A 14,863-nucleotide genomic window follows, 5' to 3' on the forward strand; every position below is an offset into this window, starting at 1 on the left:
ACCATCCTAGTAAAGCCCTTATTACCACCTACCTGAGTTATTGCAATAGTTCTCTTACAGGTCTTTTCACTGTCACTCTACTGTCACTTCAATCCATCTCTCATGCCGCTATCAGAATAACCTTTCTCGTGCATAAGCATACTTTTCCTGGAACCTTATGAAGTTTTGTTTACTACATTAAGTCTGTTGGAAATACAATACAACTTATAAGCTCCTTGAGGGAAGTGGTTGTTTCCCTTTCATCTTTGTATCCCTAGCACCTAGCACGGTGCCTGGAACATTGTGTACACATAATAAATACTTGTTGATTGGAAAATAATCTCAAAATATTTTACAAATTGAGATGATCTGTGCCATTTTAAGGTTCTAGACCTTGGCAGAAAGCTTTGAACCACAGAATTTTAAACTATAAAGAACATTAGAGTTTATCAAATTTAGCTCCCTCGTCGATTATATGATGAAACTGAAGCTAATTCAGGCGACTCATCCAGTGTTCTGCAGCAGTAATGGCATAAAACAAACTTGAACTCAGATATCTGACCTTGTATCCAGAATTTTTTCCCATTATAGTAATGTCTGTGTGTTATATTCATGAGGGCACAAAACTACTAAACCCCTGGGCTTGAGGAGAAAACTGAACTCATTTAAGCTATATTTGCACATCTATGTCCAAATACTTGATTATAAATTCAAACTATCCATTTCACAACAACTTTTGAACAGGATGTAAAGAAATTGTATGTTCTTACTTATAAGAACAATACTATACAAATATGTTATTCTTAGGACACTGATGCCAAAATATATTAACTCCACACCCTCACCACCACCTGCAAGAATCTTTAGTCGTTTTTCTCTTGACTCTGAGATTAAAAACAACGAACAAAACAATGTATCACCTGCCAAAACACTGCCTTCCATGAATCAAATGATACTGTTGTCTTTGAGGCAGGGCCTCATGAGTGTGGCAGTATGCTTTAGGTAACCGCAGACTTACTGGTTTGTAACATAAATCTATAGTATAACTCAAATCTTGCTAGCAACCTGTTATCCTGAAAAAATAGTCCAGCTGTGATTCTAGGAGGGCTCTTATCCAAGGAGGAGTAAATGTAATCACCAAGGCTATGTAAAGAGCCTGGACTCCATTCAGTCCTACACTGTCTTCATAAAAAGGGCTGAAGTTCACAATCAGCTGATGACTGATGACTAGAGTACTAAGATGGCTTCTTCTAGCTATCAATTTGGGGATGTTATTTCCATCCAAACCAATGTGAACACTGGAAGTCATGTGGTTTTGAGACTCTTCGTTGATAGTGGTGTGCCTATTTTTAAACTGGAACTCTAAGCCTAGTAAGGGAGGTCTAATGGTTCTATTTACTGGCATTGAAACAGGACTCTGTTGCTTCGCCCATGCTTAGATCTGGGTCACAGATGTGAATGGCAGTATCAGGGCAAGAAAGAGCACTAGCACACCAGTGTTTGAAACTACAGTGGAGGCGGGACCCTCCTCACAGTTCCAAGGGAGAAAAGAGTACTTATGGTCACTCACAGACCACAGCACAGTCCAGGAGAGTCGTAAACACCTCTCATTAGATCACATCACCTTGACAGAAATGAAAATTTACAGGTCCCTAGAAGTCTCTCTGAAAACAACTACACAAAACCCCTGAAGCCTCAGACAGTGCACCGTTCTCCCTGGAAGCAGAGTGCTACTTTGACAAAGAGTTAAAAGTCAAGTAGTAGTCAGGGAAAATGAGCGAACAACAGCAAAAGAAAACCCTCTGACTATAGAAAGTTACTATGGTGACAAGGAAGATCAAAACACATACAGAAGAAGTCTACAGTCAAAGACCCTACATCCAAAGACTCAAAGAAAAATATAAATTGGATGCAAACCATGGAAGAGTTCAAAAAGGATTTTGAAAGTCAACTAAGAGAGGTAGAGGAAAAATTGGGAAAAGAAATGATAGAGATGCAAGAAAATGATGAAAAAGGAGTCAACAGACTGGTAAAGGAAACACAAAAAATACTTCATAAAATAACACCTTAAAAATAGAGTAGGCCAAAGAGTAGAAGAGGTTCAAAAAACCAAAAAACCTTAAAAACTGGAATTGACCAAATGGAAAAAGAGGTCCAAAATATCACTGAAGAAAATAATGCCTTAAAAATTGGAAAGGAGCAAGTGGAAGCTAGTGACTTTATGAGAAATCAGAACCAAAAGAATGAAAAAATGGATGACAATGTGAAATATCTCACTGGAAAAACCACTGACCTGGAGAATAGATCCAGGAGAGATAATTAAAAAATTATTGTACTGCCTGGAAGCCATGATCAAAAAAAGAGCCTAGAAATCATCTTTCAAGAAATTATCAAGGAAAATTGCCCTGATATTCTAGAACCAGAGGCCAAAATAGTCATTGAAAGAATCCACCAAACACCTTCTGAAAGAGATCCCAAAATGAAACCCACCAGGAACATTATAGACAAATTCCAGAGTTCCCAGGTCAAGGAAAAAATATTGTAAGCAGCCAGAAAGAAACAATTCAATTATGGTGGAGCCACAGTCATGATAGCACAACGTTTAGCAGCTTCTACATTAAAGGATCTGAGCACTTGGAATATGATATTCCAGAAGGCAAAGGAGCTCACATTACCACCAAGAATCACCTCCCCAGCAAAACTGAGCATAATCCTTCAGGGGAAAAATTGACATTCAATGAAACAGAGAACTTTCAAGCATTCTTGGTGAATGGAGCTGAATGGAAAAATTGACTTTCAAATACAAACCTCAAGAGAAACATTAAAAGGTAAACAGGAAAGGGAAACCATAAGGGACTTAATAAGATTAAACTGTTTGCATTTTTACGTAGGAAGATGATACTCATAATGCATAAGAACTTTCTCAGTATTAAGACAGGTATAAGGAATATATATATAGACAGATGGCACAGGTGTGAGTTAAATATGAAGGGTTGATATCTAAAAACAAAAAAAAAATTACGGTGTGGGAGAGGAATGTAGTGGGAAAAACGTAAAGGGAGAAATATAATGGGGTAAACTATCTTACATAAAAGAGGCCAAAAAAAACCTTTTACAGTGGAAAGGAAGAGGGGGAAAGTGAGGGAGAGTGAGTGAACTTTACTCTCATCGGAATTGGATCAAAGAAGGAATAACATACACACTCGGGTATAAAAATCTATCTTACCCTATAGGAAAGTAGGAGGGAAAGGGGATAAGAGAAAGGGAGTTGGGAATAGAAGGGAAGGCATATTGAGGGAGGGGATAGTCAGAAAGAAAACACTTTGAGGAGGGACAAGGTGAAAGGAGAGAGAGAATAGAATAAACAAGGGGGAATAGCATGGAGAGAAATAGCTACAGTAAATGTGGAAAAAAAATTCGAAGCAAGTTTCTCTGGTAAAGACTTCATTTCTCAAACACATAGAGAACTAAGTCAAATTTATAAAAAATAAGAGCTATTCCCCAATTAATAACTGATAAAGAATATGAACAGTTTTCAGATGAAGTAATCAAAGCTATAGATATATGAAAACATGCTCTAACTCACTATTGATTGGATAAATGCAAATTAAAACAATTCTGAGGTACATTCTCAAACCTATTAGATTGGCCAATAGGACAGAAAAGAAAATGACAAATGGTGGAGGGGATGTAGGAAAAATGAGACATTAATGCACTGTTGGTGGAGTTGTAAACTGATTCACCCATTCTGTAGAGTACTTTGGAACTATGCCCAAAGGATTAAAAAAATACGCATATCTTTTCACCCAGAAATACCCCTATTAGGTCTGTATTCCAAAGGAGATTAGTAACAAAAAAAGGAAAATGAGCTATATATACAAAAATATTTATAACTGCCCTTTTCTGGTGCCAAAGAATTGAAAATAGAGGGAATGTCTATCATTTGGGGAGTGGTTGAACAAATTGTTGCATATGGTTATGGTGGAATACTTTTGTAATTTAAGAAATGATGAGCAGGGTGCTCTCAGAAAAAAAAAAAAAACAAAAAACAGACAACCTGTAAAGACTTACATGAGTCAATGCAAAGTGAAACGTATTTGTACAAAGTAACAGCAATATTTTAAGATGATCAGTTTTGAATGACTTAGCTATTCTCAGCAATACAATGATCCAAGAGAACCCTGAAGGACTTATGATGAAAAATGATATCCATCCCCAGAGAAAGAACTGATGGTGTCTGAATACAGATTTAAGCATTCTTTTTTTTTTAACTTTATCTTCTTGAGGTTTTTTTTTGTTTGTTTTTGGTATATGCTTTCTTTCACAACATGACTATTATGGAAATGTTTTGCAGGACTACACATGTATAATCTATATCAAATTGCTTGCCATATAAGTGAGGGGTGGGTTGGGAAGTAGGAATGGGTAGAATCTGGAACTCAGTGTTTTAAAAATGAATGTTAAAATTGTTTTTACATATAACTGGGGAAAATAAAATACAAAATAAAAATTTAAAATAAATCAAATAAAACAGTTAAAAAAAGAAATGGTTGTATGAGACTTCATCTCCCCCAGGTCCGAGACAAAGAACCTTCAGTTCATATGTTTTTGCTTTTACGTTTCCAAGAGAAACCAGAGATCAGATCTATATCACATGTCACATAAAGGTCACAAAAGTTGCTGACCTGCCAGATCCTTCGAATATAGGTTGTTACTACAAAATATTAGGCCAGGAGTGGTCTCCTGTAGAAGGTGCAGCTAATATCTGTAGCTTTTGTGAAATTGGTAGCTGCAGGAAAGCCCATCTTACAACTAGACTGATCAGAAGTCACTGGAAAAGAAATGAGGTGTGTTGGATGGATTTTCCAAGGAAAGAGAATGAGGCTGATGTGATATTTGCATCTTTGGTCATTTCTGATGTGACAATGAATAGCAGAAGCACTGCTAGCCAGGATGAAAGAGCTGGAACCAACTCCCAAGGTGGAGAAAACACCTCAAATAGTGCTACTGGCTGCTGGATCTGTAGCATTTGTCTATTTATCCTATGACTCGTATGGGAAGATAGGAAGTGTCTTTTTGGTAATATTAACTATTGTTAAAATAAACTAAAGGATACCTTAAGATCTAAAATAATCATCTCCATTTCGCTTTTAAAGACCATCACAATTTAATTTTAAAATCCTTTCCAGGTCCATGGTATATTATATTCCCTCCCTCAGTCTCTCTCTCTGTCTGTCTCTCTGTCTCTGTATCTGTCTCTCTCTCTGTCTGTCTGTCTGTCTCCATCTCTCTCTCTCCCCCGTCTCTCTGTCTCTCTGTCTACGTCTCTGAAACACTCTCTCTCTCTCTCTCTCTTTCTCTTTTTCTCTCTCCCTCTGTGTCTTTCTCTCTCTCCCACTTCCTTCCTTCCTTCCTTCCTTCCTTCCTTCCTTCCTTCCTTCCTTCCTTCCTTCCTTTCTTCCAAAACATATTCAGTGAGACAATAGTCAACAATCTTTTGTTAAGCACTTACTATGTGCCAGGCATTATTCAAAGCATCAAGGATAGAAAGAAATAAAAAAAATCCCCTTCCTTTAAGAAACTCATCATCTAATGGAGGATTAAATTTATAATTCAAAAGAGACAAAACAAGATTTATATAGTATAAACAGAAATCACAGAGGGTATGTAAGGTAATCTCAGAGGGAATGTATTAAGGGAGGAGACAAAGAGGAAATATCTCTTAGGCTGAGGCTTGAAGGAAACTGGGGGTGGAGAGAAGTAGGGATTATGAATAAGAACATTCCAGACTTGAGCGAATCTCAGTGTAAAGGGACAGGATAGGAGATGGAGTGTCATGTGTGAAGAATAGCAAACATGCCAGTGTAACTTCATGGTAAAGTGAATGGAGGGTAGCAAATAATAAAAATACAAAAACATTTGATATGGGGAAGATTATAAATGTAGTAGAGAGTGACTAAAGTTTATTGTGTACAGAAGTGACATGATCAGACTTCTGTTTTAGGAAAATCACTTCGCCACCTGAGTGGAAGATGGATTGGAGTGGGGAGAGATTCAACGTACAAAGAAGGCTATTAGAGTGATCCATGAAAGAGGTGATGAGGCCCTGTACTAAGATGGTGCATATGTGATAAAAGTACATATTTTGTGAAAGTAGAGATGACAAGTTTTGATAACCAATTGGACATAAGGGTTTAGTAGAACGGAGGAATCGAGAATGACACCAAGCCTCTATCACTTACAGCATGGTGATATCCTTGAAAGCAATAGCAAAGTTGAAATGATGGGAGAGTTTTTAGGTAAGGATAATGAGCACTCTTTTAGATATGTTGAGTTTGATACCCTATGGTATATCAAGATATAGATATCCAAAAGGCAGTGGGTGATATGAGACCTAACTTCTGGAGATAGACTAGGACTGGATAGAAAGGTCTTGGAATCATTTTCAGAAATGATAATTGAATTTCTGTGAGTAGAGTAGTTCACCAAATGAGGACAGAGCCTTGGAAGACACCTATATGGAGTGGACATGACATAGATAAGAATCCAACAATGGTGTTTGAGAAACAGTGGTCAGATAAGGAGAATAAAGCCACAGGCCTTTTTGCTTTCTGTTAATACAACATTTCATTTATAATCTCTGTTCCTTCATGTATATGGTTCCATATGCCAAGAATAAATTTCTTCTTCTGTCCCATAGAATCCCTAGCTTCATTCAGAACTCAAGTTTTATCTCTTACAAAAAGCCTACACAGATCCCCCCAAACCAGTTGCTAGGAATCCCCCCAGAAACTACTTTTATATATTTTTAAATTTAATTTTCTATGCCCATTACCATTAAGAGATCAACTTTGTCTTTGTATTCCCAGTGCCTCTCACAACATCTGAAACATAGTAGGAATTAAATAAATGCTTGTCGAATTAGTGAACATTTGAATTGCAAGGTTTGCTATGGCAGAATGAATACTAGTCTTGAGAGTCTAGAGACCTAGCTTTGTGAACTTCAAGAAATGCTTTAACTCCTACTGGACACAGTTTCCTTACAGGCAAAATGGCAGTAGTAATAATCACCTGCCACTTCAAGGGCTATTGAGAAAAAAGCACTTTGTAAACCTTCAAGAGCTGCAAGAATATGAATTGTTATTATAACATATCCTGTGGCTCTAAAAAAGGCAAATGGCCATTTCCCCTCTAGTTTGTCTCTGTTGAAATATATCACCTTAAAAAATCTTAAGATGGTTTCGTCCTGCTATATGTAGTATATTTGAATAACAAAAAATCATGAATAGGAAAACCAGCCTTTAAATATCTAATTAAAGCAAACTTAGATTCGGTGATTGGTTCTATTAAATTGGACATTGATATATGGGAACAGCTGAACCTCACAACATGGAAAAGTTTAATATAATAGAGACAAACGGCTCACCGAAGTTATAAATATACCTTTAATTTATTGTTTTACATACATATGTATATTATACATGTGTACAGAAATCCTATAATATTTTTCAAACTGAATTCTTACATACTGAAAAGTCTAAAAAATATTTGGAGTAGAGATAAGAAATATATAACCTGTTATGAGAATGACTTCATATATTAATAGTAGAAGTTTCAAATAACTAAATCCAACAATTTAACATTAAAATACTATAAGCCTGAGTGGTAGACACGAAATATAACTTGGATGGAGATTTGAATACTTAACATAATTTCTAATCTGTGACCAGTCTTAGCAACTCGCAACTTAATCCCAATTTTCCCAATCACACATATCTACCTGAAAGTATAGTTTTCATGAATTTATCACAGGATCATAATATTTAGAGTTGAAAGGGCTCTTACACATTATGTAGGTCAACTCATTCACTTTAAAAATGAGGAAGCTGAGGTCAGAGTAGCAAAGTTACCTGTGTAAGTTTATATAAATAGTAAATCACAGAGCTTGGATATGAACCAAGATATTCTGACTTCAAATGCAGTCTTTTTCACTTATGCCAGTTTATCTACAAAAGGAAACATTTCATGACTATTGTGATTAGATTTACTTTAGTTATTTTTAAAGGTGAAGAGTGTATTATATTTGTTATCTTGGTCTTTTGGATGTTAGCAAAACATGATGTGATCAAGAGATGCAGTGTAGACATCTACTTTAGGGTAAGAACAGTGAAGTCAATTGTGTTCTTTATTCAGTGACACTTAACACAAACACACCATAGAGATATATAAGGCTTGAATTGCATAAAAGGAAAGGAATAGGTCAGTCAGAGGATCTGATGGGTTAAGTTGGGCCTCTGGAGCTAGTTTTGGGGAGTAGGGGAAATAGCAGATTTTTATTCTTCAAGACTACAGAAAAGAGCTATTAATTGATAGCTTTGTATTTCCATATTTTTTTTAAAAATTCAATTCAATTTGAAAGTATCTATTTAGCATCTATTACTTCTGTTTCACTGTGGGATTGGTGACAAAAGATACCGAGGACAGAAAGACAAAACACAAAATGGACCCTACCCTCAGATGGCTTGCTTTCTTCTGGGAAGATACAACATGACTGCAGACAACTATAGTACAAAATATGGCATGTAGCAGAGTAGGGGAGATGGATATATAAAATAAGAAACCTAAGTATATCTGAAGGGGAGGGGGAATCATTAATAGCTATGAGGTAGAGGAATTTGGTATTATCATAGGGTCATATATTTAACAGTTGGAAGGGACTTTAAAGACCATTGAGTCCAACCCCCTCATTTCACTTATAGGAAAATAGCTCTAAAGATGTTAAGTGACTTGCCCAAAATCACATAGCTGGTAAGTGATAGAGGTAGAATTTGAACCCAGGAAGAGTATAAATCCAGGTAGTATTTAAACTTAGATCTGGTTGATTCAAATTTCAACATAGCACCATAAGAGGTGAAACTTGGGCTTATAATGAAGGAGAGAGGGGATGCTAAAAATCTAAGATGAAGAGGTAGCACATTCCAAGGCTGGATGAATACTTGTGGAAGTAATACACAGAAGCAGCAGGTGACTAATTTCTGAGAAGAGCTAGTAGTCCAGTGTGGCTAGAATGTAGACCATATACAAAAGAGCAACGTGGAATAAGGCTAGAAAGTAAAGTTGGTAGGTTGCAGCCAAACCATGAAATTCTAAGCTAAAGGATTTGTATTTTGTCTTAGCGTGAATGTTAGCTACCAATAGATTTTAGCAGGGAAATAAAATGATCAGATCTGTGCCTTAGCGAGTTTGCTTTGGCTGCCTCATGAATAAGGATGGATTAGAGAATGGAAAAGCTAGTGGCAGAGGGACCAAAATCTCCCAGGGATCAGGGTGAGATTTGATGGTGTCCCAACATATGGTAGTGACAAAATAATGAAGTCGAAGAAGAGAAATATATGAAAAATACTATAGAGGTCAAAATGATAGAATAGGAAGCTGATTGTGGTGGAGGAAGAGGAGTAAGAGCTGAAGATGACACTGAGGTTATTAACGTGGGAAAGTAGGAGGACCTCAAAAAAGCAGGGAAGTTTGGAGGAACCTGAAGGGAGGGTATGGGGGAGAAAAGGGGATCAGGGAGGGACAATGATGAATTCAGTTCTGGCCACATTAAATTGGAGGTGGTATTGAAATTTAGAAAATGCTCATGAGTTTGAATGAATGAATGAAATTGAAGATAATCTGTAGTTCAGTGGAATATTATTCTGCACCCATAGATTCAAATTATCTCTATGCACAAACATACACATATGTATTCATGTATAAGGAAACATGTATCCTATGAGTACATGCATATGCATATTTCCAAACTCAATTGGTTTGAGAAGTTATTTTTATTGCTTTCTATAGAATAAATTTATCATTTTCTTGGCTCCAACAAGTAATGGGCCCTTCCAGAATTTCTCATCTGATATCTGGAAGTAAATTCAAGGCCCCAAGGTCCACCTAGTTAGGATTCTGTGAATACGCACCAGACTAAATTTGATATTTGAAGCAAAGAACTGGGGAAAACCAAAGCAAACATGAAAATTTCCACTTTAGTGTCAATTATGCCCAACCTATCAGCCAAAAGCATTTATTAAACATGTACTATGTATTATGCATACTGTCCAATTTTGGGGATACAAAGGCAAAAGTAAAGAAGGTCATTCCCTTAGAAAGCTCATAGTCCAGCCAGAATAGACAACATTCACACATTTTGTTTTAAAAAAAAAAAGATAGAAAATTCATAGAAGACATTAGCAGCTGGGAGATAATCACCAGAACTTCAAAAGTATTTCCATATGCCAATTTAAAGCTAATTTTATTAATATGAATGAGAAGAATCATGGAATACATATGGAGTATTTAAACCATGCATAGGAGACTTGTATCTCGCACTTCTCCACGCATATATCACTATCAAGAAAGATGTTTTAATTTGACTTTATCCTTTCTTTTTTTCACCTCTGAAATTTTAGTATTTTTGTTTTGGAAAAAACTAGATAAAGATGCAGTAAATTCTAATGCATTTCTTTTTTTCAATTTTTTAAATTAATTTTTTAAAATTTATTTTTAGTTTTCAACATTCATTTCCCCATGATTTTGAGTTACAAATTTTCTCCCCATCTCTACCCTCCCCCCACCCCAAGTATTTTGATTGCCCCTTTTCCCAATCTGTCCTCTCTTCTATCACCTTCCTCCCCCCCCATCCCCTTTCCTCTTATGTTCTTGAAGGGCAAGATAGATTTCTAAACCCCATTGCCTGTATATCTTATTTCCCAATTGCCTGTAAAAACAACTTTTTTAACATTTGTTTTTAGAACTTTGAGTTTCAAATTCTCTCCCTTCTTCCCTCCCCACCCACCCTCCTTGAGAAGGCAAGCAATTCAATATAAATTATACAGGTATCATTATGCAAAACACTTCCATAATAGTCATGTTGTGAAAGACTAACTATATTTCCTTCCATCCTATCCTGTCCCCCTTTATTCAATTTTCTCCTTTGACCCTGTCCCTGTTCAAAAGTGTTTGCTTTTGACTATCTGCTCCCCTGAATCTGTCCTCCCTTCTATCATCCCTCCTTTATCCCCTTCCCCCCTACTTTCCTGTAGGGTAAGATGCCCAATTGAGTGTGTATGTTATTCCCTCCTTAAGCCAAATCTGATGAGACCAGTATTCACTCATTCCTTATCCCCTCTTCCCTTCCATGACAACAGCTTTTCCTCACCACTTTTATGTGACATAATTTACTCCATTCTACTTCTACCTTTCTCCTTCTCCCAATATATTCCTCTCTCACCTCTTCATTTTATTTTTTAGATATCACCCTTTCATATTCAACTCACCCTGTGCCATCTCTCTCTCTCTCTCTTTCTCTCCCTCTCTCTCTCTCTCTCTCTCTCTCTCTCTCTCCCTCTCTCTCTCTCTCTCCCTCTCTCTCTCTCTGTATATATATATATATATATATATATATATATATATATAGCCTGTGCTCTGTTCTTTGAGAGATCTCAAGCACTCATTTCTGCTGTGTAACTACCAGGAGGACTCCCTTTCCACATCTACCACAAGCTCTGCAATACCAGTGCTCCTCCAGCCTCATGGCCCGCCAACCCAGAATGTGACCTAAATCCAGGCAGGGTAGAACAAGAGAATTCTGTCTCAGCTACAGCAAAGTGATCCCTGCTCTTCTGCTCTGATCAGCTGCTTGATTCCCCTCACCATCTGTGGGCCTGGAGCTGTGGAAGCAGCCCCTGCTGCTGCTGCTGCTGCTGCTGCCGCCACAGCCACCTCTACTACCCTAGGGCTGTGGCTGGACCAGGCACTTCTCTCACCCTGGTCCAACAGTTTTCCCAATGACCTGCTCAGTTGTCTTTGGCATTTGTGGGTTGAGAAGTCTGGAAATTGCCACAGCTGCCAGTGATTCAGTGCCTTGAGACCTGCTGCATCAGGTCTACTCCAGCCTGGTCTCTTCCAACGAGGCCCATGCTGGGCTGCGCTCTGCTCCCAGCATGGTGTAATCAACCCTCCCCAGCGACCATCCAGGCCATATTGGGCTAGAGACTTGTTTCACGCTATCATTTTGTGGGTTCTATAGCTCTAGAATTTGTTTAGAGTCACTGTTCACAGGTATTTGGAGGGATTTGTGGGAGAGTGCAAGCATGTCCCTGTTTTCATGCTGCCATCTTGGCTCTGTCCCCCTTCTAATGCATTTCTGCTGCACTCTGTTCTATAAATAGTACATTGGCACTGAGTAATTTTGAGAATAATAACAAAAACAACAACCTAACCATTTTTATAATTATTTCTTCCTAGAAGGAACTTAGCATCTACTAAAGAGAGTATAATTCAAAGTTCAGTCCCTTGCCCTCTTCTCTTCTCTCTCTCTCTACATTCCCTCACTTGATGGTCTTATCAGCCCAACCACTCTACTGAACATTTCAAACTGGGTATCCTATAGGCATTTCAAGTTTTGTATGCATATACATACAGACACATATGCATTCATATAAGTAATAATGTGTGGTTCGCTTGTTTCATTTGTGTCTGACTCTTCAGGAGCCTATTTCGGGTTTTCTTGGCAAAGACATTGGAGTGGTTTGCAATTTCCTTCTTCATGTCTTTTTCCAGATCAAGAAACTGAGGCAAAGTGGTTAAGTCACTTGCCCTGGGTCACATAGCTTGTTAGTGTCTGAGGCCAGATTTGAACTCAGGAAGATGAGTCTTCCTGACTCCATGCCCAACACTCTATTCACTGTGGACCTAGCTGCCCATATAAATATGTATATCCACACATAAACATACACAGATCACCTTCAAAGCACGTTAAGAAGTGATAATTTGTGAATAATTGGACTCTCTAAAAATATTAGCAATCAAACAAATAAAAACTTTCATACCACAAGTCAAGACATCATAAATTAAAACACCTAAGATGTATTTGAAACAAAACAGGAGTAGAAGAGATTAAGAAGAGGTGGGAAGAATATGGAGAAACATTCAGGAAAGATCTTAACATTACTAATAACCATGATGGTGTGGTTACTGATCTAGAGCCAAACTGGAGAATGAAGTCAAGTATTCTTAGGAAGTATCACTAACAATAAGGCTAGTGGAGGTGATAGCATTCCAGGTGAAATATTTAAAATTCTAAAAAAAATGATGCTTGTAAGGTGTTGCATTCAATATGCCAGCAAGTTTGGAAAACTCAACAATGGACAATGGATTGGAAAGGATCAGTTTACATCCTAAAGAAAAGCAATGCCAAGGAATGTTCAAATTACCAAACACTTATTTCACACACCACCAAGGTTATACTTAAGTTTCTGCAACCTGGGCTTCAGCAAATATATGAATCAAGAATTAGCAGAAGAGTAGATTGGTTTTCAAAGAGGCAGAGGAATTGTAGCCCAAATTTCCAAGATTCACTGTATTATGGAGAATACCAGGGAGTTCCAGGGGAAAAAATCTATTTCTGCTCCATTGACTACATTGATAAAACATTTGATTGTGCAGAATACATTAAAATGTGGGAAGTCCTCAAAGAGATGGGAATGCTACAACATCTTCAGGCCAAGAAGCCACAATTAGAACTGAACATTGAGCAAATGATTGGTTTAAGTTTAGAAAAGGAGTACAACAAAATAGCATATTGTCAGCTTATTTATCTAACATACACAGAGTACATCACATGAAATGCTGGACCATCTAGATGAACTGACAGCTGGAATTAAGGTTTCTGGGATAACTATTAACAATCTTAGATATGCAGATGATGCCATTTTGATGGCAAAAAGTAAGGAAGAATTAAGCCTCATGAGAGTGAAAGAAGAGGGTGTAAAAGCTGCCTTAAAATTAGCATCCAAAAAACTTGATCTTGGCAACTGGTCCCATCACTTCCTGGTAAATAGAGGTTGACGAAATAAGAACAGTGCCAGGTTTTATATTCTTGGGCTCAAAGAGCACTGCAGATGGTGACTGCAGCCCTGAAATCAACAGGCACTTGATCATTGGAAAGAAAGCTATGGCAAATCTGGACAGCATTTTAAAAATCAGCGACATGACTTTGTTGACAAACATCTATATATTTAAATCTCTCCGTGTATTTTGTTTTGATATCAATGCATGGCTGTGAGAATTGGACTATAAGGAAAGCTGAGAGCCACAGAATTGATCCTTTTGAATCTTGGTGCTGGAGAAGCCTTTTGAAAATCCCTTGGACAGCAAAGTGATCAAATCAGTCAATACTTGAAGAAATTAATTCAGACCATTCTGTGAAGGTCAAGTATTGAAGCTGAAGCTTAAATATTTTGGCCATAAAATGAGAAGATGGGACTCGTTGGAAAAGACCCTGATATTGGGAAAGACTAAAAGAAAAAGGAAAGAGAGATGGCAGAGGATGAGATGAATACGTAATGTCATAGAAATAATAAACATGAACTTAGTCTTCAGGAAATAGTGAAGGATCTGGGGTGTTATGGTCAATGGGGTCACAAAGAGTTGAATGCAAATAAACAGCCAAATAATAACAACAAGAATAAACTCACTGATTACCTCAGAAACCTTGAAATTTAAAAAAATAAATCTTGCCAGACACAGCAAAGGCTCCTTGGAAGTCTTAGAGTTTCCCAAGAGTTTGCAAGTGAAACAATAAATATAGCAAGCAGCCAAAAAGAAGAGTGCAAGTAAACTAGGATCACAATCAGGACCTTTCAAAACGTTATAATTAGATTGAAAAAGAATCCTTATTTTAATTTTCAAATATATTCATTAAATTATAAGATTATGCCTTTTCAGATAACTTCCACTCATGTTACTAAGTGTATAAATGGAGCTTCATGTTGGAACTTTTGACATATTTAATAGCTAATTTGCATTACAAAGTACGGTACACTTGTAATTTGCCTTG

At 37.2% G+C, this 14,863-nt stretch overlaps 1 pseudogene; it reads left to right on the forward strand.

Moving 5' to 3' along the window:
• The first annotated feature begins 2,886 nt into the window (after nt 1-2,886).
• On the forward strand, nt 2,887-13,872 carry LOC118838368 (annotated as a pseudogene).
• Nucleotides 13,873-14,863: the final 991 nt, after the last annotated feature.

This window comes from Trichosurus vulpecula, chromosome 1 (genome assembly GCF_011100635.1).
Source record: "Trichosurus vulpecula isolate mTriVul1 chromosome 1, mTriVul1.pri, whole genome shotgun sequence".
Taxonomy (NCBI): Eukaryota; Metazoa; Chordata; class Mammalia; order Diprotodontia; family Phalangeridae; genus Trichosurus; species Trichosurus vulpecula.